The following is a 23783-nucleotide window of genomic DNA, read 5'->3' on the forward strand; positions in this document are numbered from 1 at the left end:
AGGGTTTGCTACTGAGGCTGAATCAAAGCACCCCAGCCGACGCTCTGGGCGTAGTAATCGAGCTGGACACAGTCTGCAAAAGAAATATTTTTAGCAGAGCGTGGTTTCGATCCACGGACCGCTGGGTTATGGGCCCAGCACGCTTCCACTGCGCCACTCTGCTGTGTGGGAGAGTACTGGCTCTTCGTCACATCACGTCTCACACCTGGGCAGTGTTGTCTGCGTCGCTTTCACACGCCTACATGTGATTGCGTAACATCTCCTACAGCTCTCAGCTTGACTTGTCTCGACTTTGCTCGACTGACGCTACGCTGACGCTTGCAGGCAGCGATATTTACCACGATCGCCCCGACATGCAGCTGCGAGAAGCACAGGAGTAACAAAGCACTCCACGATGCGGCGACATACGAAATCCACTGCCCAGCTACTCGTCGGAAACTAACAAAATGCCGACCCTGCCAAGATTCGAACCTGGAATCTTCTGATCCGTAGTCAGACGCGTTATCCGTTGCGCCACAGGGCCACCGGCAGCATTTTGTCTACGAGACAAGTGCAATTCGCTAAGAAATGTGTTCTCCACGGCTCAGCAAGCTACCAAGGAAGGTACCTCTCGTCCAGCTGCGTGGCCGCAGTGCGCCTGCAGAACTTAGAGCTTGCCACGCATCTGCTCTCGCTGTTCGACAGGTAGCAGAAGGCAAGGCGCGCTTTTTCGCATGTTTTCTCGACGACGAGAGCCGGTTGATGTGCATGTAAGCGTAGCATATGAAGCAAGAATAGCACGAACCATTCGTAGTCAGGTGCAAAAGTCGCAGTATGGCACCAGGTGGCGAACATATGTTTCTGTGGCCACCACTAGTTTCCAGCAAAGTGAATACCACTGACTGAGGGCCCTGTGTTGTAGCCCCAGTGGCGCAATTGGTTAGCGCACGGTACTTATAAGGCAGTAGCCGTGCGCAATGCCGGGGTTGTGAGTTCGAGCCTCTCCTGGGGCATATTTTTATTTCGTGGCACAGTCTCTGACAGCAACAGGAGGCTACGTTTGAGATGTATCAGCTATTTGAGGAATATAATCGTGCATTCGATACGGTAGCTGCGTCTTCCTCGGTAGTATAGTGGTTAGTATCCCCTCCTGTCACCCGGGAGACCGGGGTTCGATTCCCCGCCGGGGAGAGACATCCGATTTTTAATTGCTGCACTATCACTCGCCGTCTTAGTGTAGGACGTTTGCAGGTACTAGCAACATGTGTCTCCCACACAGGCAGCTGCCTACAGCGCATCCTCGGTAGTATAGTGGTTAGTATCCCCGCCTGTCACCCGGGAGACCGGGGTTCGATTCCCCGCCGGGGAGAGACATCCGATTTTTAATTGCTGCACTATCACTCGCCGAACTTAGTGTAGGACGTTTGCAGGTACTAGCAACATGTGTCTCCCACACAGGCAGCTGTCTACAGTGCATCCTCGGTAGTATAGTGGTTAGTATCCCCGCCTGTCACGCGGGAGACCGGGGTTCGATTCCCCGCCGGGGAGATGCGATTTTTATCTCACAAACCTGTTCGAGAGTTGCGCGTATGGGGATCGGAAGAGCATAAAGTTTGCGATCAAGGAGTGTAGTTGGTGCAAAATCTAAAAAAAAATGCTACATCTTAGGAAGTGGTTCTTGCATTCTTCACACATCAGGGTTTGCTACTGAGGCTGAATCAAAGCACCCCAGCCGACGCTCTGGGCGTAGTAATCGAGCTGGACACAGTCTGCAAAAGAAATATTTTTAGCAGAGCGTGGTTTCGATCCACGGACCGCTGGGTTATGGGCCCAGCACGCTTCCACTGCGCCACTCTGCTGTGTGGGAGAGTACTGGCTCTTCGTCACAGCACGTCTCACACCTGGGCAGTGTTGTCTGCGTCGCTTTCACACGCCTACATGTGATTGCGTAACATCTCCTACAGCTCTCAGCTTGACTTGTCTCGACTTTGCTCGACTGACGCTACGCTGACGCTTGCAGGCAGCGATATTTACCACGATCGCCCCGACATGCAGCTGCGAGAAGCACAGGAGTAACAAAGCACTCCACGATGCGGCGACATACGAAATCCACTGCCCAGCTACTCGTCGGAAACTAACAAAATGCCGACCCTGCCAAGATTCGAACCTGGAATCTTCTGATCCGTAGTCAGACGCGTTATCCGTTGCGCCACAGGGCCACCGGCAGCATTTTGTCTACGAGACAAGTGCAATTCGCTAAGAAATGTGTTCTCCACGGCTCAGCAAGCTCCCAAGGAAGGTACCTCTCGTCCAGCTGCGTGGCCGCAGTGCGCCTGCAGAACTTAGAGCTTGCCACGCATCTGCTCTCGCTGTTCGACAGGTAGCAGAAGGCAAGGCGCGCTTTTTCGCATGTTTTCTCGACGACGAGAGCCGGTTGATGTGCATGTAAGCGTAGCATATGAAGCAAGAATAGCACGAACCATTCGTAGTCAGGTGCAAAAGTCGCAGTATGGCACCAGGTGGCGAACATATGTTTCTGTGGCCACCACTAGTTTCCAGCAAAGTGAATACCACTGACTGAGGGCCCTGTGTTGTAGCCCCAGTGGCGCAATTGGTTAGCGCACGGTACTTATAAGGCAGTAGCCGTGCGCAATGCCGGGGTTGTGAGTTCGAGCCTCTCCTGGGGCATATTTTTATTTCGTGGCACAGTCTCTGACAGCAACAGGAGGCTACGTTTGAGATGTATCAGCTATTTGAGGAATATAATCGTGCATTCGATACGGTAGCTGCGTCTTCCTCGGTAGTATAGTGGTTAGTATCCCCTCCTGTCACCCGGGAGACCGGGGTTCGATTCCCCGCCGGGGAGAGACATCCGATTTTTAATTGCTGCACTATCACTCGCCGTCTTAGTGTAGGACGTTTGCAGGTACTAGCAACATGTGTCTCCCACACAGGCAGCTGCCTACAGCGCATCCTCGGTAGTATAGTGGTTAGTATCCCCGCCTGTCACCCGGGAGACCGGGGTTCGATTCCCCGCCGGGGAGAGACATCCGATTTTTAATTGCTGCACTATCACTCGCCGAACTTAGTGTAGGACGTTTGCAGGTACTAGCAACATGTGTCTCCCACACAGGCAGCTGTCTACAGTGCATCCTCGGTAGTATAGTGGTTAGTATCCCCGCCTGTCACGCGGGAGACCGGGGTTCGATTCCCCGCCGGGGAGATGCGATTTTTATCTCACAAACCTGTTCGAGAGTTGCGCGTATGGGGATCGGAAGAGCATAAAGTTTGCGATCAAGGAGTGTAGTTGGTGCAAAATCTAAAAAAAAATGCTACATCTTAGGAAGTGGTTCTTGCATTCTTCACACATCAGGGTTTGCTACTGAGGCTGAATCAAAGCACCCCAGCCGACGCTCTGGGCGTAGTAATCGAGCTGGACACAGTCTGCAAAAGAAATATTTTTAGCAGAGCGTGGTTTCGATCCACGGACCGCTGGGTTATGGGCCCAGCACGCTTCCACTGCGCCACTCTGCTGTGTGGGAGAGTACTGGCTCTTCGTCACAGCACGTCTCACACCTGGGCAGTGTTGTCTGCGTCGCTTTCACACGCCTACATGTGATTGCGTAACATCTCCTACAGCTCTCAGCTTGACTTGTCTCGACTTTGCTCGACTGACGCTACGCTGACGCTTGCAGGCAGCGATATTTACCACGATCGCCCCGACATGCAGCTGCGAGAAGCACAGGAGTAACAAAGCACTCCACGATGCGGCGACATACGAAATCCACTGCCCAGCTACTCGTCGGAAACTAACAAAATGCCGACCCTGCCAAGATTCGAACCTGGAATCTTCTGATCCGTAGTCAGACGCGTTATCCGTTGCGCCACAGGGCCACCGGCAGCATTTTGTCTACGAGACAAGTGCAATTCGCTAAGAAATGTGTTCTCCACGGCTCAGCAAGCTCCCAAGGAAGGTACCTCTCGTCCAGCTGCGTGGCCGCAGTGCGCCTGCAGAACTTAGAGCTTGCCACGCATCTGCTCTCGCTGTTCGACAGGTAGCAGAAGGCAAGGCGCGCTTTTTCGCATGTTTTCTCGACGACGAGAGCCGGTTGATGTGCATGTAAGCGTAGCATATGAAGCAAGAATAGCACGAACCATTCGTAGTCAGGTGCAAAAGTCGCAGTATGGCACCAGGTGGCGAACATATGTTTCTGTGGCCACCACTAGTTTCCAGCAAAGTGAATACCACTGACTGAGGGCCCTGTGTTGTAGCCCCAGTGGCGCAATTGGTTAGCGCACGGTACTTATAAGGCAGTAGCCGTGCGCAATGCCGGGGTTGTGAGTTCGAGCCTCTCCTGGGGCATATTTTTATTTCGTGGCACAGTCTCTGACAGCAACAGGAGGCTACGTTTGAGATGTATCAGCTATTTGAGGAATATAATCGTGCATTCGATACGGTAGCTGCGTCTTCCTCGGTAGTATAGTGGTTAGTATCCCCTCCTGTCACCCGGGAGACCGGGGTTCGATTCCCCGCCGGGGAGAGACATCCGATTTTTAATTGCTGCACTATCACTCGCCGAACTTAGTGTAGGACGTTTGCAGGTACTAGCAACATGTGTCTCCCACACAGGCAGCTGTCTACAGTGCATCCTCGGTAGTATAGTGGTTAGTATCCCCGCCTGTCACGCGGGAGACCGGGGTTCGATTCCCCGCCGGGGAGATGCGATTTTTATCTCACAAACCTGTTCGAGAGTTGCGCGTATGGGGATCGGAAGAGCATAAAGTTTGCGATCAAGGAGTGTAGTTGGTGCAAAATCTAAAAAAAAATGCTACATCTTAGGAAGTGGTTCTTGCATTCTTCACACATCAGGGTTTGCTACTGAGGCTGAATCAAAGCACCCCAGCCGACGCTCTGGGCGTAGTAATCGAGCTGGACACAGTCTGCAAAAGAAATATTTTTAGCAGAGCGTGGTTTCGATCCACGGACCGCTGGGTTATGGGCCCAGCACGCTTCCACTGCGCCACTCTGCTGTGTGGGAGAGTACTGGCTCTTCGTCACATCACGTCTCACACCTGGGCAGTGTTGTCTGCGTCGCTTTCACACGCCTACATGTGATTGCGTAACATCTCCTACAGCTCTCAGCTTGACTTGTCTCGACTTTGCTCGACTGACGCTACGCTGACGCTTGCAGGCAGCGATATTTACCACGATCGCCCCGACATGCAGCTGCGAGAAGCACAGGAGTAACAAAGCACTCCACGATGCGGCGACATACGAAATCCACTGCCCAGCTACTCGTCGGAAACTAACAAAATGCCGACCCTGCCAAGATTCGAACCTGGAATCTTCTGATCCGTAGTCAGACGCGTTATCCGTTGCGCCACAGGGCCACCGGCAGCATTTTGTCTACGAGACAAGTGCAATTCGCTAAGAAATGTGTTCTCCACGGCTCAGCAAGCTCCCAAGGAAGGTACCTCTCGTCCAGCTGCGTGGCCGCAGTGCGCCTGCAGAACTTAGAGCTTGCCACGCATCTGCTCTCGCTGTTCGACAGGTAGCAGAAGGCAAGGCGCGCTTTTTCGCATGTTTTCTCGACGACGAGAGCCGGTTGATGTGCATGTAAGCGTAGCATATGAAGCAAGAATAGCACGAACCATTCGTAGTCAGGTGCAAAAGTCGCAGTATGGCACCAGGTGGCGAACATATGTTTCTGTGGCCACCACTAGTTTCCAGCAAAGTGAATACCACTGACTGAGGGCCCTGTGTTGTAGCCCCAGTGGCGCAATTGGTTAGCGCACGGTACTTATAAGGCAGTAGCCGTGCGCAATGCCGGGGTTGTGAGTTCGAGCCTCTCCTGGGGCATATTTTTATTTCGTGGCACAGTCTCTGACAGCAACAGGAGGCTACGTTTGAGATGTATCAGCTATTTGAGGAATATAATCGTGCATTCGATACGGTAGCTGCGTCTTCCTCGGTAGTATAGTGGTTAGTATCCCCTCCTGTCACCCGGGAGACCGGGGTTCGATTCCCCGCCGGGGAGAGACATCCGATTTTTAATTGCTGCACTATCACTCGCCGTCTTAGTGTAGGACGTTTGCAGGTACTAGCAACATGTGTCTCCCACACAGGCAGCTGCCTACAGCGCATCCTCGGTAGTATAGTGGTTAGTATCCCCGCCTGTCACCCGGGAGACCGGGGTTCGATTCCCCGCCGGGGAGAGACATCCGATTTTTAATTGCTGCACTATCACTCGCCGAACTTAGTGTAGGACGTTTGCAGGTACTAGCAACATGTGTCTCCCACACAGGCAGCTGTCTACAGTGCATCCTCGGTAGTATAGTGGTTAGTATCCCCGCCTGTCACGCGGGAGACCGGGGTTCGATTCCCCGCCGGGGAGATGCGATTTTTATCTCACAAACCTGTTCGAGAGTTGCGCGTATGGGGATCGGAAGAGCATAAAGTTTGCGATCAAGGAGTGTAGTTGGTGCAAAATCTAAAAAAAAATGCTACATCTTAGGAAGTGGTTCTTGCATTCTTCACACATCAGGGTTTGCTACTGAGGCTGAATCAAAGCACCCCAGCCGACGCTCTGGGCGTAGTAATCGAGCTGGACACAGTCTGCAAAAGAAATATTTTTAGCAGAGCGTGGTTTCGATCCACGGACCGCTGGGTTATGGGCCCAGCACGCTTCCACTGCGCCACTCTGCTGTGTGGGAGAGTACTGGCTCTTCGTCACAGCACGTCTCACACCTGGGCAGTGTTGTCTGCGTCGCTTTCACACGCCTACATGTGATTGCGTAACATCTCCTACAGCTCTCAGCTTGACTTGTCTCGACTTTGCTCGACTGACGCTACGCTGACGCTTGCAGGCAGCGATATTTACCACGATCGCCCCGACATGCAGCTGCGAGAAGCACAGGAGTAACAAAGCACTCCACGATGCGGCGACATACGAAATCCACTGCCCAGCTACTCGTCGGAAACTAACAAAATGCCGACCCTGCCAAGATTCGAACCTGGAATCTTCTGATCCGTAGTCAGACGCGTTATCCGTTGCGCCACAGGGCCACCGGCAGCATTTTGTCTACGAGACAAGTGCAATTCGCTAAGAAATGTGTTCTCCACGGCTCAGCAAGCTCCCAAGGAAGGTACCTCTCGTCCAGCTGCGTGGCCGCAGTGCGCCTGCAGAACTTAGAGCTTGCCACGCATCTGCTCTCGCTGTTCGACAGGTAGCAGAAGGCAAGGCGCGCTTTTTCGCATGTTTTCTCGACGACGAGAGCCGGTTGATGTGCATGTAAGCGTAGCATATGAAGCAAGAATAGCACGAACCATTCGTAGTCAGGTGCAAAAGTCGCAGTATGGCACCAGGTGGCGAACATATGTTTCTGTGGCCACCACTAGTTTCCAGCAAAGTGAATACCACTGACTGAGGGCCCTGTGTTGTAGCCCCAGTGGCGCAATTGGTTAGCGCACGGTACTTATAAGGCAGTAGCCGTGCGCAATGCCGGGGTTGTGAGTTCGAGCCTCTCCTGGGGCATATTTTTATTTCGTGGCACAGTCTCTGACAGCAACAGGAGGCTACGTTTGAGATGTATCAGCTATTTGAGGAATATAATCGTGCATTCGATACGGTAGCTGCGTCTTCCTCGGTAGTATAGTGGTTAGTATCCCCTCCTGTCACCCGGGAGACCGGGGTTCGATTCCCCGCCGGGGAGAGACATCCGATTTTTAATTGCTGCACTATCACTCGCCGAACTTAGTGTAGGACGTTTGCAGGTACTAGCAACATGTGTCTCCCACACAGGCAGCTGTCTACAGTGCATCCTCGGTAGTATAGTGGTTAGTATCCCCGCCTGTCACGCGGGAGACCGGGGTTCGATTCCCCGCCGGGGAGATGCGATTTTTATCTCACAAACCTGTTCGAGAGTTGCGCGTATGGGGATCGGAAGAGCATAAAGTTTGCGATCAAGGAGTGTAGTTGGTGCAAAATCTAAAAAAAAATGCTACATCTTAGGAAGTGGTTCTTGCATTCTTCACACATCAGGGTTTGCTACTGAGGCTGAATCAAAGCACCCCAGCCGACGCTCTGGGCGTAGTAATCGAGCTGGACACAGTCTGCAAAAGTAATATTTTTAGCAGAGCGTGGTTTCAATCCACGGACCTCTGGGTTATGGGCCCAGCACGCTTCCACTGCGCCACTCTGCTGTGTGGGAGAGTACTGGCTCTTCGTCACATCACGTCTCACACCTGGGCAGTGTTGTCTGCGTCGCTTTCACACGCCTACATGTGATTGCGTAACATCTCCTACAGCTCTCAGCTTGACTTGTCTCGACTTTGCTCGACTGACGCTACGCTGACGCTTGCAGGCAGCGATATTTACCACGATCGCCCCGACATGCAGCTGCGAGAAGCACAGGAGTAACAAAGCACTCCACGATGCGGCGACATACGAAATCCACTGCCCAGCTACTCGTCGGAAACTAACAAAATGCCGACCCTGCCAAGATTCGAACCTGGAATCTTCTGATCCGTAGTCAGACGCGTTATCCGTTGCGCCACAGGGCCACCGGCAGCATTTTGTCTACGAGACAAGTGCAATTCGCTAAGAAATGTGTTCTCCACGGCTCAGCAAGCTCCCAAGGAAGGTACCTCTCGTCCAGCTGCGTGGCCGCAGTGCGCCTGCAGAACTTAGAGCTTGCCACGCATCTGCTCTCGCTGTTCGACAGGTAGCAGAAGGCAAGGCGCGCTTTTTCGCATGTTTTCTCGACGACGAGAGCCGGTTGATGTGCATGTAAGCGTAGCATATGAAGCAAGAATAGCACGAATCATTCGTAGTCAGGTGCAAAAGTCGCAGTATGGCACCAGGTGGCGAACATATGTTTCTGTGGCCACCACTAGTTTCCAGCAAAGTGAATACCACTGACTGAGGGCCCTGTGTTGTAGCCCCAGTGGCGCAATTGGTTAGCGCACGGTACTTATAAGGCAGTAGCCGTGCGCAATGCCGGGGTTGTGAGTTCGAGCCTCTCCTGGGGCATATTTTTATTTCGTGGCACAGTCTCTGACAGCAACAGGAGGCTACGTTTGAGATGTATCAGCTATTTGAGGAATATAATCGTGCATTCGATACGGTAGCTGCGTCTTCCTCGGTAGTATAGTGGTTAGTATCCCCTCCTGTCACCCGGGAGACCGGGGTTCGATTCCCCGCCGGGGAGAGACATCCGATTTTTAATTGCTGCACTATCACTCGCCGTCTTAGTGTAGGACGTTTGCAGGTACTAGCAACATGTGTCTCCCACACAGGCAGCTGCCTACAGCGCATCCTCGGTAGTATAGTGGTTAGTATCCCCGCCTGTCACCCGGGAGACCGGGGTTCGATTCCCCGCCGGGGAGAGACATCCGATTTTTAATTGCTGCACTATCACTCGCCGAACTTAGTGTAGGACGTTTGCAGGTACTAGCAACATGTGTCTCCCACACAGGCAGCTGTCTACAGTGCATCCTCGGTAGTATAGTGGTTAGTATCCCCGCCTGTCACGCGGGAGACCGGGGTTCGATTCCCCGCCGGGGAGATGCGATTTTTATCTCACAAACCTGTTCGAGAGTTGCGCGTATGGGGATCGGAAGAGCATAAAGTTTGCGATCAAGGAGTGTAGTTGGTGCAAAATCTAAAAAAAAATGCTACATCTTAGGAAGTGGTTCTTGCATTCTTCACACATCAGGGTTTGCTACTGAGGCTGAATCAAAGCACCCCAGCCGACGCTCTGGGCGTAGTAATCGAGCTGGACACAGTCTGCAAAAGAAATATTTTTAGCAGAGCGTGGTTTCGATCCACGGACCGCTGGGTTATGGGCCCAGCACGCTTCCACTGCGCCACTCTGCTGTGTGGGAGAGTACTGGCTCTTCGTCACAGCACGTCTCACACCTGGGCAGTGTTGTCTGCGTCGCTTTCACACGCCTACATGTGATTGCGTAACATCTCCTACAGCTCTCAGCTTGACTTGTCTCGACTTTGCTCGACTGACGCTACGCTGACGCTTGCAGGCAGCGATATTTACCACGATCGCCCCGACATGCAGCTGCGAGAAGCACAGGAGTAACAAAGCACTCCACGATGCGGCGACATACGAAATCCACTGCCCAGCTACTCGTCGGAAACTAACAAAATGCCGACCCTGCCAAGATTCGAACCTGGAATCTTCTGATCCGTAGTCAGACGCGTTATCCGTTGCGCCACAGGGCCACCGGCAGCATTTTGTCTACGAGACAAGTGCAATTCGCTAAGAAATGTGTTCTCCACGGCTCAGCAAGCTCCCAAGGAAGGTACCTCTCGTCCAGCTGCGTGGCCGCAGTGCGCCTGCAGAACTTAGAGCTTGCCACGCATCTGCTCTCGCTGTTCGACAGGTAGCAGAAGGCAAGGCGCGCTTTTTCGCATGTTTTCTCGACGACGAGAGCCGGTTGATGTGCATGTAAGCGTAGCATATGAAGCAAGAATAGCACGAACCATTCGTAGTCAGGTGCAAAAGTCGCAGTATGGCACCAGGTGGCGAACATATGTTTCTGTGGCCACCACTAGTTTCCAGCAAAGTGAATACCACTGACTGAGGGCCCTGTGTTGTAGCCCCAGTGGCGCAATTGGTTAGCGCACGGTACTTATAAGGCAGTAGCCGTGCGCAATGCCGGGGTTGTGAGTTCGAGCCTCTCCTGGGGCATATTTTTATTTCGTGGCACAGTCTCTGACAGCAACAGGAGGCTACGTTTGAGATGTATCAGCTATTTGAGGAATATAATCGTGCATTCGATACGGTAGCTGCGTCTTCCTCGGTAGTATAGTGGTTAGTATCCCCTCCTGTCACCCGGGAGACCGGGGTTCGATTCCCCGCCGGGGAGAGACATCCGATTTTTAATTGCTGCACTATCACTCGCCGAACTTAGTGTAGGACGTTTGCAGGTACTAGCAACATGTGTCTCCCACACAGGCAGCTGTCTACAGTGCATCCTCGGTAGTATAGTGGTTAGTATCCCCGCCTGTCACGCGGGAGACCGGGGTTCGATTCCCCGCCGGGGAGATGCGATTTTTATCTCACAAACCTGTTCGAGAGTTGCGCGTATGGGGATCGGAAGAGCATAAAGTTTGCGATCAAGGAGTGTAGTTGGTGCAAAATCTAAAAAAAAATGCTACATCTTAGGAAGTGGTTCTTGCATTCTTCACACATCAGGGTTTGCTACTGAGGCTGAATCAAAGCACCCCAGCCGACGCTCTGGGCGTAGTAATCGAGCTGGACACAGTCTGCAAAAGTAATATTTTTAGCAGAGCGTGGTTTCAATCCACGGACCTCTGGGTTATGGGCCCAGCACGCTTCCACTGCGCCACTCTGCTGTGTGGGAGAGTACTGGCTCTTCGTCACATCACGTCTCACACCTGGGCAGTGTTGTCTGCGTCGCTTTCACACGCCTACATGTGATTGCGTAACATCTCCTACAGCTCTCAGCTTGACTTGTCTCGACTTTGCTCGACTGACGCTACGCTGACGCTTGCAGGCAGCGATATTTACCACGATCGCCCCGACATGCAGCTGCGAGAAGCACAGGAGTAACAAAGCACTCCACGATGCGGCGACATACGAAATCCACTGCCCAGCTACTCGTCGGAAACTAACAAAATGCCGACCCTGCCAAGATTCGAACCTGGAATCTTCTGATCCGTAGTCAGACGCGTTATCCGTTGCGCCACAGGGCCACCGGCAGCATTTTGTCTACGAGACAAGTACAATTCGCTAAGAAATGTGTTCTCCACGGCTCAGCAAGCTCCCAAGGAAGGTACCTCTCGTCCAGCTGCGTGGCCGCAGTGCGCCTGCAGAACTTAGAGCTTGCCACGCATCTGCTCTCGCTGTTCGACAGGTAGCAGAAGGCAAGGCGCGCTTTTTCGCATGTTTTCTCGACGACGAGAGCCGGTTGATGTGCATGTAAGCGTAGCATATGAAGCAAGAATAGCACGAACCATTCGTAGTCAGGTGCAAAAGTCGCAGTATGGCACCAGGTGGCGAACATATGTTTCTGTGGCCACCACTAGTTTCCAGCAAAGTGAATACCACTGACTGAGGGCCCTGTGTTGTAGCCCCAGTGGCGCAATTGGTTAGCGCACGGTACTTATAAGGCAGTAGCCGTGCGCAATGCCGGGGTTGTGAGTTCGAGCCTCTCCTGGGGCATATTTTTATTTCGTGGCACAGTCTCTGACAGCAACAGGAGGCTACGTTTGAGATGTATCAGCTATTTGAGGAATATAATCGTGCATTCGATACGGTAGCTGCGTCTTCCTCGGTAGTATAGTGGTTAGTATCCCCTCCTGTCACCCGGGAGACCGGGGTTCGATTCCCCGCCGGGGAGAGACATCCGATTTTTAATTGCTGCACTATCACTCGCCGTCTTAGTGTAGGACGTTTGCAGGTACTAGCAACATGTGTCTCCCACACAGGCAGCTGCCTACAGCGCATCCTCGGTAGTATAGTGGTTAGTATCCCCGCCTGTCACCCGGGAGACCGGGGTTCGATTCCCCGCCGGGGAGAGACATCCGATTTTTAATTGCTGCACTATCACTCGCCGAACTTAGTGTAGGACGTTTGCAGGTACTAGCAACATGTGTCTCCCACACAGGCAGCTGTCTACAGTGCATCCTCGGTAGTATAGTGGTTAGTATCCCCGCCTGTCACGCGGGAGACCGGGGTTCGATTCCCCGCCGGGGAGATGCGATTTTTATCTCACAAACCTGTTCGAGAGTTGCGCGTATGGGGATCGGAAGAGCATAAAGTTTGCGATCAAGGAGTGTAGTTGGTGCAAAATCTAAAAAAAAATGCTACATCTTAGGAAGTGGTTCTTGCATTCTTCACACATCAGGGTTTGCTACTGAGGCTGAATCAAAGCACCCCAGCCGACGCTCTGGGCGTAGTAATCGAGCTGGACACAGTCTGCAAAAGAAATATTTTTAGCAGAGCGTGGTTTCGATCCACGGACCGCTGGGTTATGGGCCCAGCACGCTTCCACTGCGCCACTCTGCTGTGTGGGAGAGTACTGGCTCTTCGTCACAGCACGTCTCACACCTGGGCAGTGTTGTCTGCGTCGCTTTCACACGCCTACATGTGATTGCGTAACATCTCCTACAGCTCTCAGCTTGACTTGTCTCGACTTTGCTCGACTGACGCTACGCTGACGCTTGCAGGCAGCGATATTTACCACGATCGCCCCGACATGCAGCTGCGAGAAGCACAGGAGTAACAAAGCACTCCACGATGCGGCGACATACGAAATCCACTGCCCAGCTACTCGTCGGAAACTAACAAAATGCCGACCCTGCCAAGATTCGAACCTGGAATCTTCTGATCCGTAGTCAGACGCGTTATCCGTTGCGCCACAGGGCCACCGGCAGCATTTTGTCTACGAGACAAGTGCAATTCGCTAAGAAATGTGTTCTCCACGGCTCAGCAAGCTCCCAAGGAAGGTACCTCTCGTCCAGCTGCGTGGCCGCAGTGCGCCTGCAGAACTTAGAGCTTGCCACGCATCTGCTCTCGCTGTTCGACAGGTAGCAGAAGGCAAGGCGCGCTTTTTCGCATGTTTTCTCGACGACGAGAGCCGGTTGATGTGCATGTAAGCGTAGCATATGAAGCAAGAATAGCACGAACCATTCGTAGTCAGGTGCAAAAGTCGCAGTATGGCACCAGGTGGCGAACATATGTTTCTGTGGCCACCACTAGTTTCCAGCAAAGTGAATACCACTGACTGAGGGCCCTGTGTTGTAGCCCCAGTGGCGCAATTGGTTAGCGCACGGTACTTATAAGGCAGTAGCCGTGCGCAATGCCGGGGTTGTGAGTTCGAGCCTCTCCTGGGGCATATTTTTATTTCGTGGCACAGTCTCTGACAGCAACAGGAGGCTACGTTTGAGATGTATCAGCTATTTGAGGAATATAATCGTGCATTCGATACGGTAGCTGCGTCTTCCTCGGTAGTATAGTGGTTAGTATCCCCTCCTGTCACCCGGGAGACCGGGGTTCGATTCCCCGCCGGGGAGAGACATCCGATTTTTAATTGCTGCACTATCACTCGCCGAACTTAGTGTAGGACGTTTGCAGGTACTAGCAACATGTGTCTCCCACACAGGCAGCTGTCTACAGTGCATCCTCGGTAGTATAGTGGTTAGTATCCCCGCCTGTCACGCGGGAGACCGGGGTTCGATTCCCCGCCGGGGAGATGCGATTTTTATCTCACAAACCTGTTCGAGAGTTGCGCGTATGGGGATCGGAAGAGCATAAAGTTTGCGATCAAGGAGTGTAGTTGGTGCAAAATCTAAAAAAAAATGCTACATCTTAGGAAGTGGTTCTTGCATTCTTCACACATCAGGGTTTGCTACTGAGGCTGAATCAAAGCACCCCAGCCGACGCTCTGGGCGTAGTAATCGAGCTGGACACAGTCTGCAAAAGTAATATTTTTAGCAGAGCGTGGTTTCAATCCACGGACCTCTGGGTTATGGGCCCAGCACGCTTCCACTGCGCCACTCTGCTGTGTGGGAGAGTACTGGCTCTTCGTCACATCACGTCTCACACCTGGGCAGTGTTGTCTGCGTCGCTTTCACACGCCTACATGTGATTGCGTAACATCTCCTACAGCTCTCAGCTTGACTTGTCTCGACTTTGCTCGACTGACGCTACGCTGACGCTTGCAGGCAGCGATATTTACCACGATCGCCCCGACATGCAGCTGCGAGAAGCACAGGAGTAACAAAGCACTCCACGATGCGGCGACATACGAAATCCACTGCCCAGCTACTCGTCGGAAACTAACAAAATGCCGACCCTGCCAAGATTCGAACCTGGAATCTTCTGATCCGTAGTCAGACGCGTTATCCGTTGCGCCACAGGGCCACCGGCAGCATTTTGTCTACGAGACAAGTGCAATTCGCTAAGAAATGTGTTCTCCACGGCTCAGCAAGCTCCCAAGGAAGGTACCTCTCGTCCAGCTGCGTGGCCGCAGTGCGCCTGCAGAACTTAGAGCTTGCCACGCATCTGCTCTCGCTGTTCGACAGGTAGCAGAAGGCAAGGCGCGCTTTTTCGCATGTTTTCTCGACGACGAGAGCCGGTTGATGTGCATGTAAGCGTAGCATATGAAGCAAGAATAGCACGAATCATTCGTAGTCAGGTGCAAAAGTCGCAGTATGGCACCAGGTGGCGAACATATGTTTCTGTGGCCACCACTAGTTTCCAGCAAAGTGAATACCACTGACTGAGGGCCCTGTGTTGTAGCCCCAGTGGCGCAATTGGTTAGCGCACGGTACTTATAAGGCAGTAGCCGTGCGCAATGCCGGGGTTGTGAGTTCGAGCCTCTCCTGGGGCATATTTTTATTTCGTGGCACAGTCTCTGACAGCAACAGGAGGCTACGTTTGAGATGTATCAGCTATTTGAGGAATATAATCGTGCATTCGATACGGTAGCTGCGTCTTCCTCGGTAGTATAGTGGTTAGTATCCCCTCCTGTCACCCGGGAGACCGGGGTTCGATTCCCCGCCGGGGAGAGACATCCGATTTTTAATTGCTGCACTATCACTCGCCGTCTTAGTGTAGGACGTTTGCAGGTACTAGCAACATGTGTCTCCCACACAGGCAGCTGCCTACAGCGCATCCTCGGTAGTATAGTGGTTAGTATCCCCGCCTGTCACCCGGGAGACCGGGGTTCGATTCCCCGCCGGGGAGAGACATCCGATTTTTAATTGCTGCACTATCACTCGCCGAACTTAGTGTAGGACGTTTGCAGGTACTAGCAACATGTGTCTCCCACACAGGCAGCTGTCTACAGTGCATCCTCGGTAGTATAGTGGTTAGTATCCCCGCCTGTCACGCGGGAGACCGGGGTTCGATTCCCCGCCGGGGAGATGCGATTTTTATCTCACAAACCTGTTCGAGAGTTGCGCGTATGGGGATCGGAAGAGCATAAAGTTTGCGATCAAGGAGTGTAGTTGGTGCAAAATCTAAAAAAAAATGCTACATCTTAGGAAGTGGTTCTTGCATTCTTCACACATCAGGGTTTGCTACTGAGGCTGAATCAAAGCACCCCAGCCGACGCTCTGGGCGTAGTAATCGAGCTGGACACAGTCTGCAAAAGAAATATTTTTAGCAGAGCGTGGTTTCGATCCACGGACCGCTGGGTTATGGGCCCAGCACGCTTCCACTGCGCCACTCTGCTGTGTGGGAGAGTACTGGCTCTTCGTCACATCACGTCTCACACCTGGGCAGTGTTGTCTGCGTCGCTTTCACACGCCTACATGTGATTGCGTAACATCTCCTACAGCTCTCAGCTTGACTTGTCTCGACTTTGCTCGACTGACGCTACGCTGACGCTTGCAGGCAGCGATATTTACCACGATCGCCCCGACATGCAGCTGCGAGAAGCACAGGAGTAACAAAGCACTCCACGATGCGGCGACATACGAAATCCACTGCCCAGCTACTCGTCGGAAACTAACAAAATGCCGACCCTGCCAAGATTCGAACCTGGAATCTTCTGATCCGTAGTCAGACGCGTTATCCGTTGCGCCACAGGGCCACCGGCAGCATTTTGTCTACGAGACAAGTGCAATTCGCTAAGAAATGTGTTCTCCACGGCTCAGCAAGCTCCCAAGGAAGGTACCTCTCGTCCAGCTGCGTGGCCGCAGTGCGCCTGCAGAACTTAGAGCTTGCCACGCATCTGCTCTCGCTGTTCGACAGGTAGCAGAAGGCAAGGCGCGCTTTTTCGCATGTTTTCTCGACGACGAGAGCCGGTTGATGTGCATGTAAGCGTAGCATATGAAGCAAGAATAGCACGAACCATTCGTAGTCAGGTGCAAAAGTCGCAGTATGGCACCAGGTGGCGAACATATGTTTCTGTGGCCACCACTAGTTTCCAGCAAAGTGAATACCACTGACTGAGGGCCCTGTGTTGTAGCCCCAGTGGCGCAATTGGTTAGCGCACGGTACTTATAAGGCAGTAGCCGTGCGCAATGCCGGGGTTGTGAGTTCGAGCCTCTCCTGGGGCATATTTTTATTTCGTGGCACAGTCTCTGACAGCAACAGGAGGCTACGTTTGAGATGTATCAGCTATTTGAGGAATATAATCGTGCATTCGATACGGTAGCTGCGTCTTCCTCGGTAGTATAGTGGTTAGTATCCCCTCCTGTCACCCGGGAGACCGGGGTTCGATTCCCCGCCGGGGAGAGACATCCGATTTTTAATTGCTGCACTATCACTCGCCGAACTTAGTGTAGGACGTTTGCAGGTACTAGCAACATGTGTCTCCCACACAGGCAGCTGTCTACAGTGCATCCTCGGTAGTATAGTGGTTAGTATCCCCGCCTGTCACGCGGGAGACCGGGGTTCGATTCCCCGCCGGGGAGATGCGATTTTTATCTCACAAACCTGTTCGAGAGTTGCGCGTATGGGGATCGGAAGAGCATAAAGTTTGCGATCAAGGAGTGTAGTTGGTGCAAAATCTAAAAAAAAATGCTACATCTTAGGAAGTGGTTCTTGCATTCTTCACACATCAGGGTTTGCTACTGAGGCTGAATCAAAGCACCCCAGCTGACGCTCTGGGCGTAGTAATCGAGCTGGACACAGTCTGCAAAAGTAATATTTTTAGCAGAGCGTGGTTTCAATCCACGGACCTCTGGGTTATGGGCCCAGCACGCTTCCACTGCGCCACTCTGCTGTGTGGGAGAGTACTGGCTCTTCGTCACATCACGTCTCACACCTGGGCAGTGTTGTCTGCGTCGCTTTCACACGCCTACATGTGATTGCGTAACATCTCCTACAGCTCTCAGCTTGACTTGTCTCGACTTTGCTCGACTGACGCTACGCTGACGCTTGCAGGCAGCGATATTTACCACGATCGCCCCGACATGCAGCTGCGAGAAGCACAGGAGTAACAAAGCACTCCACGATGCGGCGACATACGAAATCCACTGCCCAGCTACTCGTCGGAAACTAACAAAATGCCGACCCTGCCAAGATTCGAACCTGGAATCTTCTGATCCGTAGTCAGACGCGTTATCCGTTGCGCCACAGGGCCACCGGCAGCATTTTGTCTACGAGACAAGTACAATTCGCTAAGAAATGTGTTCTCCACGGCTCAGCAAGCTCCCAAGGAAGGTACCTCTCGTCCAGCTGCGTGGCCGCAGTGCGCCTGCAGAACTTAGAGCTTGCCACGCATCTGCTCTCGCTGTTCGACAGGTAGCAGAAGGCAAGGCGCGCTTTTTCGCATGTTTTCTCGACGACGAGAGCCGGTTGATGTGCATGTAAGCGTAGCATATGAAGCAAGAATAGCACGAACCATTCGTAGTCAGGTGCAAAAGTCGCAGTATGGCACCAGGTGGCGAACATATGTTTCTGTGGCCACCACTAGTTTCCAGCAAAGTGAATACCACTGACTGAGGGCCCTGTGTTGTAGCCCCAGTGGCGCAATTGGTTAGCGCACGGTACTTATAAGGCAGTAGCCGTGCGCAATGCCGGGGTTGTGAGTTCGAGCCTCTCCTGGGGCATATTTTTATTTCGTGGCACAGTCTCTGACAGCAACAGGAGGCTACGTTTGAGATGTATCAGCTATTTGAGGAATATAATCGTGCATTCGATACGGTAGCTGCGTCTTCCTCGGTAGTATAGTGGTTAGTATCCCCTCCTGTCACCCGGGAGACCGGGGTTCGATTCCCCGCCGGGGAGAGACATCCGATTTTTAATTGCTGCACTATCACTCGCCGTCTTAGTGTAGGACGTTTGCAGGTACTAGCAACATGTGTCTCCCACACAGGCAGCTGCCTACAGCGCATCCTCGGTAGTATAGTGGTTAGTATCCCCGCCTGTCACCCGGGAGACCGGGGTTCGATTCCCCGCCGGGGAGAGACATCCGATTTTTAATTGCTGCACTATCACTCGCCGAACTTAGTGTAGGACGTTTGCAGGTACTAGCAACATGTGTCTCCCACACAGGCAGCTGTCTACAGTGCATCCTCGGTAGTATAGTGGTTAGTATCCCCGCCTGTCACGCGGGAGACCGGGGTTCGATTCCCCGCCGGGGAGATGCGATTTTTATCTCACAAACCTGTTCGAGAGTTGCGCGTATGGGGATCGGAAGAGCATAAAGTTTGCGATCAAGGAGTGTAGTTGGTGCAAAATCTAAAAAAAAATGCTACATCTTAGGAAGTGGTTCTTGCATTCTTCACACATCAGGGTTTGCTACTGAGGCTGAATCAAAGCACCCCAGCCGACGCTCTGGGCGTAGTAATCGAGCTGGACACAGTCTGCAAAAGAAATATTTTTAGCAGAGCGTGGTTTCGATCCACGGACCGCTGGGTTATGGGCCCAGCACGCTTCCACTGCGCCACTCTGCTGTGTGGGAGAGTACTGGCTCTTCGTCACATCACGTCTCACACCTGGGCAGTGTTGTCTGCGTCGCTTTCACACGCCTACATGTGATTGCGTAACATCTCCTACAGCTCTCAGCTTGACTTGTCTCGACTTTGCTCGACTGACGCTACGCTGACGCTTGCAGGCAGCGATATTTACCACGATCGCCCCGACATGCAGCTGCGAGAAGCACAGGAGTAACAAAGCACTCCACGATGCGGCGACATACGAAATCCACTGCCCAGCTACTCGTCGGAAACTAACAAAATGCCGACCCTGCCAAGATTCGAACCTGGAATCTTCTGATCCGTAGTCAGACGCGTTATCCGTTGCGCCACAGGGCCACCGGCAGCGTTTTGTCTACGAGACAAGTGCAATTCGCTAAGAAATGTGTTCTCCACGGCTCAGCAAGCTCCCAAGGAAGGTACCTCTCGTCCAGCTGCGTGGCCGCAGTGCGCCTGCAGAACTTAGAGCTTGCCACGCATCTGCTCTCGCTGTTCGACAGGTAGCAGAAGGCAAGGCGCGCTTTTTCGCATGTTTTCTCGACGACGAGAGCCGGTTGATGTGCATGTAAGCGTAGCATATGAAGCAAGAATAGCACGAACCATTCGTAGTCAGGTGCAAAAGTCGCAGTATGGCACCAGGTGGCGAACATATGTTTCTGTGGCCACCACTAGTTTCCAGCAAAGTGAATACCACTGACTGAGGGCCCTGTGTTGTAGCCCCAGTGGCGCAATTGGTTAGCGCACGGTACTTATAAGGCAGTAGCCGTGCGCAATGCCGGGGTTGTGAGTTCGAGCCTCTCCTGGGGCATATTTTTATTTCGTGGCACAGTCTCTGACAGCAACAGGAGGCTACGTTTGAGATGTATCAGCTATTTGAGGAATATAATCGTGCATTCGATACGGTAGCTGCGTCTTCCTCGGTAGTATAGTGGTTAGTATCCCCTCCTGTCACCCGGGAGACCGGGGTTCGATTCCCCGCCGGGGAGAGACATCCGATTTTTAATTGCTGCACTATCACTCGCCGTCTTAGTGTAGGACGTTTGCAGGTACTAGCAACATGTGTCTCCCACACAGGCAGCTGCCTACAGCGCATCCTCGGTAGTATAGTGGTTAGTATCCCCGCCTGTCACCCGGGAGACCGGGGTTCGATTCCCCGCCGGGGAGAGACATCCGATTTTTAATTGCTGCACTATCACTCGCCGAACTTAGTGTAGGACGTTTGCAGGTACTAGCAACATGTGTCTCCCACACAGGCAGCTGTCTACAGTGCATCCTCGGTAGTATAGTGGTTAGTATCCCCGCCTGTCACGCGGGAGACCGGGGTTCGATTCCCCGCCGGGGAGATGCGATTTTTATCTCACAAACCTGTTCGAGAGTTGCGCGTATGGGGATCGGAAGAGCATAAAGTTTGCGATCAAGGAGTGTAGTTGGTGCAAAATCTAAAAAAAAATGCTACATCTTAGGAAGTGGTTCTTGCATTCTTCACACATCAGGGTTTGCTACTGAGGCTGAATCAAAGCACCCCAGCCGACGCTCTGGGCGTAGTAATCGAGCTGGACACAGTCTGCAAAAGAAATATTTTTAGCAGAGCGTGGTTTCGATCCACGGACCGCTGGGTTATGGGCCCAGCACGCTTCCACTGCGCCACTCTGCTGTGTGGGAGAGTACTGGCTCTTCGTCACATCACGTCTCACACCTGGGCAGTGTTGTCTGCGTCGCTTTCACACGCCTACATGTGATTGCGTAACATCTCCTACAGCTCTCAGCTTGACTTGTCTCGACTTTGCTCGACTGACGCTACGCTGACGCTTGCAGGCAGCGATATTTACCACGATCGCCCCGACATGCAGCTGCGAGAAGCACAGGAGTAACAAAGCACTCCACGATGCGGCGACATACGAAATCCACTGCCCAGCTACTCGTCGGAAACTAACAAAATGCCGACCCTGCCAAGATTCGAACCTGGAATCTTCTGATCCGTAGTCAGACGCGTTATCCGTTGCGCCACAGGGCCACCGGCAGCATTTTGTCTACGAGACAAGTGCAATTCGCTAAGAAATGTGTTCTCCACGGCTCAGCAAGCTCCCAAGGAAGGTACCTCTCGTCCAGCTGCGTGGCCGCAGTGCGCCTGCAGAACTTAGAGCTTGCCACGCATCTGCTCTCGCTGTTCGACAGGTAGCAGAAGGCAAGGCGCGCTTTTTCGCATGTTTTCTCGACGACGAGAGCCGGTTGATGTGCATGTAAGCGTAGCATATGAAGCAAGAATAGCACGAACCATTCGTAGTCAGGTGCAAAAGTCGCAGTATGGCACCAGGTGGCGAACATATGTTTCTGTGGCCACCACTAGTTTCCAGCAAAGTGAATACCACTGACTGAGGGCCCTGTGTTGTAGCCCCAGTGGCGCAATTGGTTAGCGCACGGTACTTATAAGGCAGTAGCCGTGCGCAATGCCGGGGTTGTGAGTTCGAGCCTCTCCTGGGGCATATTTTTATTTCGTGGCACAGTCTCTGACAGCAACAGGAGGCTACGTTTGAGATGTATCAGCTATTTGAGGAATATAATCGTGCATTCGATACGGTAGCTGCGTCTTCCTCGGTAGTATAGTGGTTAGTATCCCCTCCTGTCACCCGGGAGACCGGGGTTCGATTCCCCGCCGGGGAGAGACATCCGATTTTTAATTGCTGCACTATCACTCGCCGTCTTAGTGTAGGACGTTTGCAGGTACTAGCAACATGTGTCTCCCACACAGGCAGCTGCCTACAGCGCATCCTCGGTAGTATAGTGGTTAGTATCCCCGCCTGTCACCCGGGAGACCGGGGTTCGATTCCCCGCCGGGGAGAGACATCCGATTTTTAATTGCTGCACTATCACTCGCCGAACTTAGTGTAGGACGTTTGCAGGTACTAGCAACATGTGTCTCCCACACAGGCAGCTGTCTACAGTGCATCCTCGGTAGTATAGTGGTTAGTATCCCCGCCTGTCACGCGGGAGACCGGGGTTCGATTCCCCGCCGGGGAGATGCGATTTTTATCTCACAAACCTGTTCGAGAGTTGCGCGTATGGGGATCGGAAGAGCATAAAGTTTGCGATCAAGGAGTGTAGTTGGTGCAAAATCTAAAAAAAAATGCTACATCTTAGGAAGTGGTTCTTGCATTCTTCACACATCAGGGTTTGCTACTGAGGCTGAATCAAAGCACCCCAGCCGACGCTCTGGGCGTAGTAATCGAGCTGGACACAGTCTGCAAAAGAAATATTTTTAGCAGAGCGTGGTTTCGATCCACGGACCGCTGGGTTATGGGCCCAGCACGCTTCCACTGCGCCACTCTGCTGTGTGGGAGAGTACTGGCTCTTCGTCACATCACGTCTCACACCTGGGCAGTGTTGTCTGCGTCGCTTTCACACGCCTACATGTGATTGCGTAACATCTCCTACAGCTCTCAGCTTGACTTGTCTCGACTTTGCTCGACTGACGCTACGCTGACGCTTGCAGGCAGCGATATTTACCACGATCGCCCCGACATGCAGCTGCGAGAAGCACAGGAGTAACAAAGCACTCCACGATGCGGCGACATACGAAATCCACTGCCCAGCTACTCGTCGGAAACTAACAAAATGCCGACCCTGCCAAGATTCGAACCTGGAATCTTCTGATCCGTAGTCAGACGCGTTATCCGTTGCGCCACAGGGCCACCGGCAGCATTTTGTCTACGAGACAAGTGCAATTCGCTAAGAAATGTGTTCTCCACGGCTCAGCAAGCTCCCAAGGAAGGTACCTCTCGTCCAGCTGCGTGGCCGCAGTGCGCCTGCAGAACTTAGAGCTTGCCACGCATCTGCTCTCGCTGTTCGACAGGTAGCAGAAGGCAAGGCGCGCTTTTTCGCATGTTTTCTCGACGACGAGAGCCGGTTGATGTGCATGTAAGCGTAGCATATGAAGCAAGAATAGCACGAACCATTCGTAGTCAGGTGCAAAAGTCGCAGTATGGCACCAGGTGGCGAACATATGTTTCTGTGGCCACCACTAGTTTCCAGCAAAGTGAATACCACTGACTGAGGGCCCTGTGTTGTAGCCCCAGTGGCGCAATTGGTTAGCGCACGGTACTTATAAGGCAGTAGCCGTGCGCAATGCCGGGGTTGTGAGTTCGAGCCTCTCCTGGGGCATATTTTTATTTCGTGGCACAGTCTCTGACAGCAACAGGAGGCTACGTTTGAGATGTATCAGCTATTTGAGGAATATAATCGTGCATTCGATACGGTAGCTGCGTCTTCCTCGGTAGTATAGTGGTTAGTATCCCCTCCTGTCACCCGGGAGACCGGGGTTCGATTCCCCGCCGGGGAGAGACATCCGATTTTTAATTGCTGCACTATCACTCGCCGAACTTAGTGTAGGAC

At 52.8% G+C, this 23783-nt stretch overlaps 53 non-coding genes across 53 annotated transcripts; 38 read left to right on the forward strand and 15 right to left on the reverse strand.

Moving 5' to 3' along the window:
* Positions 1-450: 450 nt before the first annotated feature.
* Positions 451-523, reverse strand: Trnar-acg (transfer RNA arginine (anticodon ACG)). The gene has a single exon. It is a non-coding gene; the product is annotated as a tRNA-Arg (tRNA).
* Positions 524-900: 377 nt separating this feature from the next.
* Positions 901-992, forward strand: Trnai-uau (transfer RNA isoleucine (anticodon UAU)). The gene is given in 2 exon segments: positions 901-938; positions 957-992. It is a non-coding gene; the product is annotated as a tRNA-Ile (tRNA).
* Positions 993-1276: 284 nt separating this feature from the next.
* Positions 1277-1348, forward strand: Trnad-guc (transfer RNA aspartic acid (anticodon GUC)). Its single transcript has one exon. It is a non-coding gene; the product is annotated as a tRNA-Asp (tRNA).
* Positions 1349-1455: 107 nt separating this feature from the next.
* Positions 1456-1527, forward strand: Trnad-guc (transfer RNA aspartic acid (anticodon GUC)). Its single transcript has one exon. It is a non-coding gene; the product is annotated as a tRNA-Asp (tRNA).
* Positions 1528-2125: 598 nt separating this feature from the next.
* Trnar-acg (transfer RNA arginine (anticodon ACG)) lies at positions 2126-2198 on the reverse strand. The gene has a single exon. It is a non-coding gene; the product is annotated as a tRNA-Arg (tRNA).
* Positions 2199-2575: 377 nt separating this feature from the next.
* Positions 2576-2667, forward strand: Trnai-uau (transfer RNA isoleucine (anticodon UAU)). Its single transcript is given in 2 exon segments — positions 2576-2613; positions 2632-2667. It is a non-coding gene; the product is annotated as a tRNA-Ile (tRNA).
* A 284-nt stretch (positions 2668-2951) lies between these two features.
* Positions 2952-3023, forward strand: Trnad-guc (transfer RNA aspartic acid (anticodon GUC)). Its single transcript has one exon. It is a non-coding gene; the product is annotated as a tRNA-Asp (tRNA).
* Positions 3024-3130: 107 nt separating this feature from the next.
* Trnad-guc (transfer RNA aspartic acid (anticodon GUC)) lies at positions 3131-3202 on the forward strand. Its single transcript has one exon. It is a non-coding gene; the product is annotated as a tRNA-Asp (tRNA).
* A 598-nt stretch (positions 3203-3800) lies between these two features.
* On the reverse strand, positions 3801-3873 carry Trnar-acg (transfer RNA arginine (anticodon ACG)). The gene has a single exon. It is a non-coding gene; the product is annotated as a tRNA-Arg (tRNA).
* Positions 3874-4250: 377 nt separating this feature from the next.
* Trnai-uau (transfer RNA isoleucine (anticodon UAU)) lies at positions 4251-4342 on the forward strand. The gene is given in 2 exon segments: positions 4251-4288; positions 4307-4342. It is a non-coding gene; the product is annotated as a tRNA-Ile (tRNA).
* A 285-nt stretch (positions 4343-4627) lies between these two features.
* On the forward strand, positions 4628-4699 carry Trnad-guc (transfer RNA aspartic acid (anticodon GUC)). The gene has a single exon. It is a non-coding gene; the product is annotated as a tRNA-Asp (tRNA).
* Positions 4700-5297: 598 nt separating this feature from the next.
* On the reverse strand, positions 5298-5370 carry Trnar-acg (transfer RNA arginine (anticodon ACG)). Its single transcript has one exon. It is a non-coding gene; the product is annotated as a tRNA-Arg (tRNA).
* Positions 5371-5747: 377 nt separating this feature from the next.
* On the forward strand, positions 5748-5839 carry Trnai-uau (transfer RNA isoleucine (anticodon UAU)). Its single transcript is given in 2 exon segments — positions 5748-5785; positions 5804-5839. It is a non-coding gene; the product is annotated as a tRNA-Ile (tRNA).
* A 284-nt stretch (positions 5840-6123) lies between these two features.
* Trnad-guc (transfer RNA aspartic acid (anticodon GUC)) lies at positions 6124-6195 on the forward strand. Its single transcript has one exon. It is a non-coding gene; the product is annotated as a tRNA-Asp (tRNA).
* Positions 6196-6302: 107 nt separating this feature from the next.
* Positions 6303-6374, forward strand: Trnad-guc (transfer RNA aspartic acid (anticodon GUC)). The gene has a single exon. It is a non-coding gene; the product is annotated as a tRNA-Asp (tRNA).
* Positions 6375-6972: 598 nt separating this feature from the next.
* Trnar-acg (transfer RNA arginine (anticodon ACG)) lies at positions 6973-7045 on the reverse strand. Its single transcript has one exon. It is a non-coding gene; the product is annotated as a tRNA-Arg (tRNA).
* A 377-nt stretch (positions 7046-7422) lies between these two features.
* Positions 7423-7514, forward strand: Trnai-uau (transfer RNA isoleucine (anticodon UAU)). The gene is given in 2 exon segments: positions 7423-7460; positions 7479-7514. It is a non-coding gene; the product is annotated as a tRNA-Ile (tRNA).
* A 285-nt stretch (positions 7515-7799) lies between these two features.
* Trnad-guc (transfer RNA aspartic acid (anticodon GUC)) lies at positions 7800-7871 on the forward strand. Its single transcript has one exon. It is a non-coding gene; the product is annotated as a tRNA-Asp (tRNA).
* A 598-nt stretch (positions 7872-8469) lies between these two features.
* On the reverse strand, positions 8470-8542 carry Trnar-acg (transfer RNA arginine (anticodon ACG)). The gene has a single exon. It is a non-coding gene; the product is annotated as a tRNA-Arg (tRNA).
* Positions 8543-8919: 377 nt separating this feature from the next.
* Trnai-uau (transfer RNA isoleucine (anticodon UAU)) lies at positions 8920-9011 on the forward strand. Its single transcript is given in 2 exon segments — positions 8920-8957; positions 8976-9011. It is a non-coding gene; the product is annotated as a tRNA-Ile (tRNA).
* Positions 9012-9295: 284 nt separating this feature from the next.
* On the forward strand, positions 9296-9367 carry Trnad-guc (transfer RNA aspartic acid (anticodon GUC)). The gene has a single exon. It is a non-coding gene; the product is annotated as a tRNA-Asp (tRNA).
* Positions 9368-9474: 107 nt separating this feature from the next.
* On the forward strand, positions 9475-9546 carry Trnad-guc (transfer RNA aspartic acid (anticodon GUC)). Its single transcript has one exon. It is a non-coding gene; the product is annotated as a tRNA-Asp (tRNA).
* Positions 9547-10144: 598 nt separating this feature from the next.
* Positions 10145-10217, reverse strand: Trnar-acg (transfer RNA arginine (anticodon ACG)). Its single transcript has one exon. It is a non-coding gene; the product is annotated as a tRNA-Arg (tRNA).
* Positions 10218-10594: 377 nt separating this feature from the next.
* Trnai-uau (transfer RNA isoleucine (anticodon UAU)) lies at positions 10595-10686 on the forward strand. Its single transcript is given in 2 exon segments — positions 10595-10632; positions 10651-10686. It is a non-coding gene; the product is annotated as a tRNA-Ile (tRNA).
* Positions 10687-10971: 285 nt separating this feature from the next.
* Positions 10972-11043, forward strand: Trnad-guc (transfer RNA aspartic acid (anticodon GUC)). Its single transcript has one exon. It is a non-coding gene; the product is annotated as a tRNA-Asp (tRNA).
* Positions 11044-11641: 598 nt separating this feature from the next.
* On the reverse strand, positions 11642-11714 carry Trnar-acg (transfer RNA arginine (anticodon ACG)). The gene has a single exon. It is a non-coding gene; the product is annotated as a tRNA-Arg (tRNA).
* A 377-nt stretch (positions 11715-12091) lies between these two features.
* On the forward strand, positions 12092-12183 carry Trnai-uau (transfer RNA isoleucine (anticodon UAU)). Its single transcript is given in 2 exon segments — positions 12092-12129; positions 12148-12183. It is a non-coding gene; the product is annotated as a tRNA-Ile (tRNA).
* Positions 12184-12467: 284 nt separating this feature from the next.
* Trnad-guc (transfer RNA aspartic acid (anticodon GUC)) lies at positions 12468-12539 on the forward strand. Its single transcript has one exon. It is a non-coding gene; the product is annotated as a tRNA-Asp (tRNA).
* Positions 12540-12646: 107 nt separating this feature from the next.
* Trnad-guc (transfer RNA aspartic acid (anticodon GUC)) lies at positions 12647-12718 on the forward strand. Its single transcript has one exon. It is a non-coding gene; the product is annotated as a tRNA-Asp (tRNA).
* A 598-nt stretch (positions 12719-13316) lies between these two features.
* On the reverse strand, positions 13317-13389 carry Trnar-acg (transfer RNA arginine (anticodon ACG)). Its single transcript has one exon. It is a non-coding gene; the product is annotated as a tRNA-Arg (tRNA).
* Positions 13390-13766: 377 nt separating this feature from the next.
* Positions 13767-13858, forward strand: Trnai-uau (transfer RNA isoleucine (anticodon UAU)). Its single transcript is given in 2 exon segments — positions 13767-13804; positions 13823-13858. It is a non-coding gene; the product is annotated as a tRNA-Ile (tRNA).
* A 285-nt stretch (positions 13859-14143) lies between these two features.
* Trnad-guc (transfer RNA aspartic acid (anticodon GUC)) lies at positions 14144-14215 on the forward strand. The gene has a single exon. It is a non-coding gene; the product is annotated as a tRNA-Asp (tRNA).
* A 598-nt stretch (positions 14216-14813) lies between these two features.
* On the reverse strand, positions 14814-14886 carry Trnar-acg (transfer RNA arginine (anticodon ACG)). The gene has a single exon. It is a non-coding gene; the product is annotated as a tRNA-Arg (tRNA).
* Positions 14887-15263: 377 nt separating this feature from the next.
* On the forward strand, positions 15264-15355 carry Trnai-uau (transfer RNA isoleucine (anticodon UAU)). The gene is given in 2 exon segments: positions 15264-15301; positions 15320-15355. It is a non-coding gene; the product is annotated as a tRNA-Ile (tRNA).
* Positions 15356-15639: 284 nt separating this feature from the next.
* Positions 15640-15711, forward strand: Trnad-guc (transfer RNA aspartic acid (anticodon GUC)). The gene has a single exon. It is a non-coding gene; the product is annotated as a tRNA-Asp (tRNA).
* Positions 15712-15818: 107 nt separating this feature from the next.
* Trnad-guc (transfer RNA aspartic acid (anticodon GUC)) lies at positions 15819-15890 on the forward strand. The gene has a single exon. It is a non-coding gene; the product is annotated as a tRNA-Asp (tRNA).
* A 598-nt stretch (positions 15891-16488) lies between these two features.
* Positions 16489-16561, reverse strand: Trnar-acg (transfer RNA arginine (anticodon ACG)). The gene has a single exon. It is a non-coding gene; the product is annotated as a tRNA-Arg (tRNA).
* Positions 16562-16938: 377 nt separating this feature from the next.
* Positions 16939-17030, forward strand: Trnai-uau (transfer RNA isoleucine (anticodon UAU)). Its single transcript is given in 2 exon segments — positions 16939-16976; positions 16995-17030. It is a non-coding gene; the product is annotated as a tRNA-Ile (tRNA).
* Positions 17031-17315: 285 nt separating this feature from the next.
* Trnad-guc (transfer RNA aspartic acid (anticodon GUC)) lies at positions 17316-17387 on the forward strand. The gene has a single exon. It is a non-coding gene; the product is annotated as a tRNA-Asp (tRNA).
* Positions 17388-17985: 598 nt separating this feature from the next.
* Positions 17986-18058, reverse strand: Trnar-acg (transfer RNA arginine (anticodon ACG)). Its single transcript has one exon. It is a non-coding gene; the product is annotated as a tRNA-Arg (tRNA).
* Positions 18059-18435: 377 nt separating this feature from the next.
* On the forward strand, positions 18436-18527 carry Trnai-uau (transfer RNA isoleucine (anticodon UAU)). Its single transcript is given in 2 exon segments — positions 18436-18473; positions 18492-18527. It is a non-coding gene; the product is annotated as a tRNA-Ile (tRNA).
* Positions 18528-18811: 284 nt separating this feature from the next.
* On the forward strand, positions 18812-18883 carry Trnad-guc (transfer RNA aspartic acid (anticodon GUC)). Its single transcript has one exon. It is a non-coding gene; the product is annotated as a tRNA-Asp (tRNA).
* Positions 18884-18990: 107 nt separating this feature from the next.
* Trnad-guc (transfer RNA aspartic acid (anticodon GUC)) lies at positions 18991-19062 on the forward strand. Its single transcript has one exon. It is a non-coding gene; the product is annotated as a tRNA-Asp (tRNA).
* A 598-nt stretch (positions 19063-19660) lies between these two features.
* Positions 19661-19733, reverse strand: Trnar-acg (transfer RNA arginine (anticodon ACG)). Its single transcript has one exon. It is a non-coding gene; the product is annotated as a tRNA-Arg (tRNA).
* Positions 19734-20110: 377 nt separating this feature from the next.
* Positions 20111-20202, forward strand: Trnai-uau (transfer RNA isoleucine (anticodon UAU)). Its single transcript is given in 2 exon segments — positions 20111-20148; positions 20167-20202. It is a non-coding gene; the product is annotated as a tRNA-Ile (tRNA).
* A 284-nt stretch (positions 20203-20486) lies between these two features.
* On the forward strand, positions 20487-20558 carry Trnad-guc (transfer RNA aspartic acid (anticodon GUC)). The gene has a single exon. It is a non-coding gene; the product is annotated as a tRNA-Asp (tRNA).
* A 107-nt stretch (positions 20559-20665) lies between these two features.
* Positions 20666-20737, forward strand: Trnad-guc (transfer RNA aspartic acid (anticodon GUC)). The gene has a single exon. It is a non-coding gene; the product is annotated as a tRNA-Asp (tRNA).
* Positions 20738-21335: 598 nt separating this feature from the next.
* Positions 21336-21408, reverse strand: Trnar-acg (transfer RNA arginine (anticodon ACG)). The gene has a single exon. It is a non-coding gene; the product is annotated as a tRNA-Arg (tRNA).
* A 377-nt stretch (positions 21409-21785) lies between these two features.
* Trnai-uau (transfer RNA isoleucine (anticodon UAU)) lies at positions 21786-21877 on the forward strand. The gene is given in 2 exon segments: positions 21786-21823; positions 21842-21877. It is a non-coding gene; the product is annotated as a tRNA-Ile (tRNA).
* Positions 21878-22161: 284 nt separating this feature from the next.
* Positions 22162-22233, forward strand: Trnad-guc (transfer RNA aspartic acid (anticodon GUC)). Its single transcript has one exon. It is a non-coding gene; the product is annotated as a tRNA-Asp (tRNA).
* A 107-nt stretch (positions 22234-22340) lies between these two features.
* Trnad-guc (transfer RNA aspartic acid (anticodon GUC)) lies at positions 22341-22412 on the forward strand. The gene has a single exon. It is a non-coding gene; the product is annotated as a tRNA-Asp (tRNA).
* A 598-nt stretch (positions 22413-23010) lies between these two features.
* On the reverse strand, positions 23011-23083 carry Trnar-acg (transfer RNA arginine (anticodon ACG)). The gene has a single exon. It is a non-coding gene; the product is annotated as a tRNA-Arg (tRNA).
* A 377-nt stretch (positions 23084-23460) lies between these two features.
* Positions 23461-23552, forward strand: Trnai-uau (transfer RNA isoleucine (anticodon UAU)). Its single transcript is given in 2 exon segments — positions 23461-23498; positions 23517-23552. It is a non-coding gene; the product is annotated as a tRNA-Ile (tRNA).
* The last annotated feature ends 231 nt before the right edge of the window (positions 23553-23783 follow it).

The sequence above is a fragment of the Schistocerca cancellata genome, unplaced genomic scaffold, assembly GCF_023864275.1.
Source record: "Schistocerca cancellata isolate TAMUIC-IGC-003103 unplaced genomic scaffold, iqSchCanc2.1 HiC_scaffold_1164, whole genome shotgun sequence".
Classification (NCBI taxonomy): domain Eukaryota; kingdom Metazoa; phylum Arthropoda; class Insecta; order Orthoptera; family Acrididae; genus Schistocerca; species Schistocerca cancellata.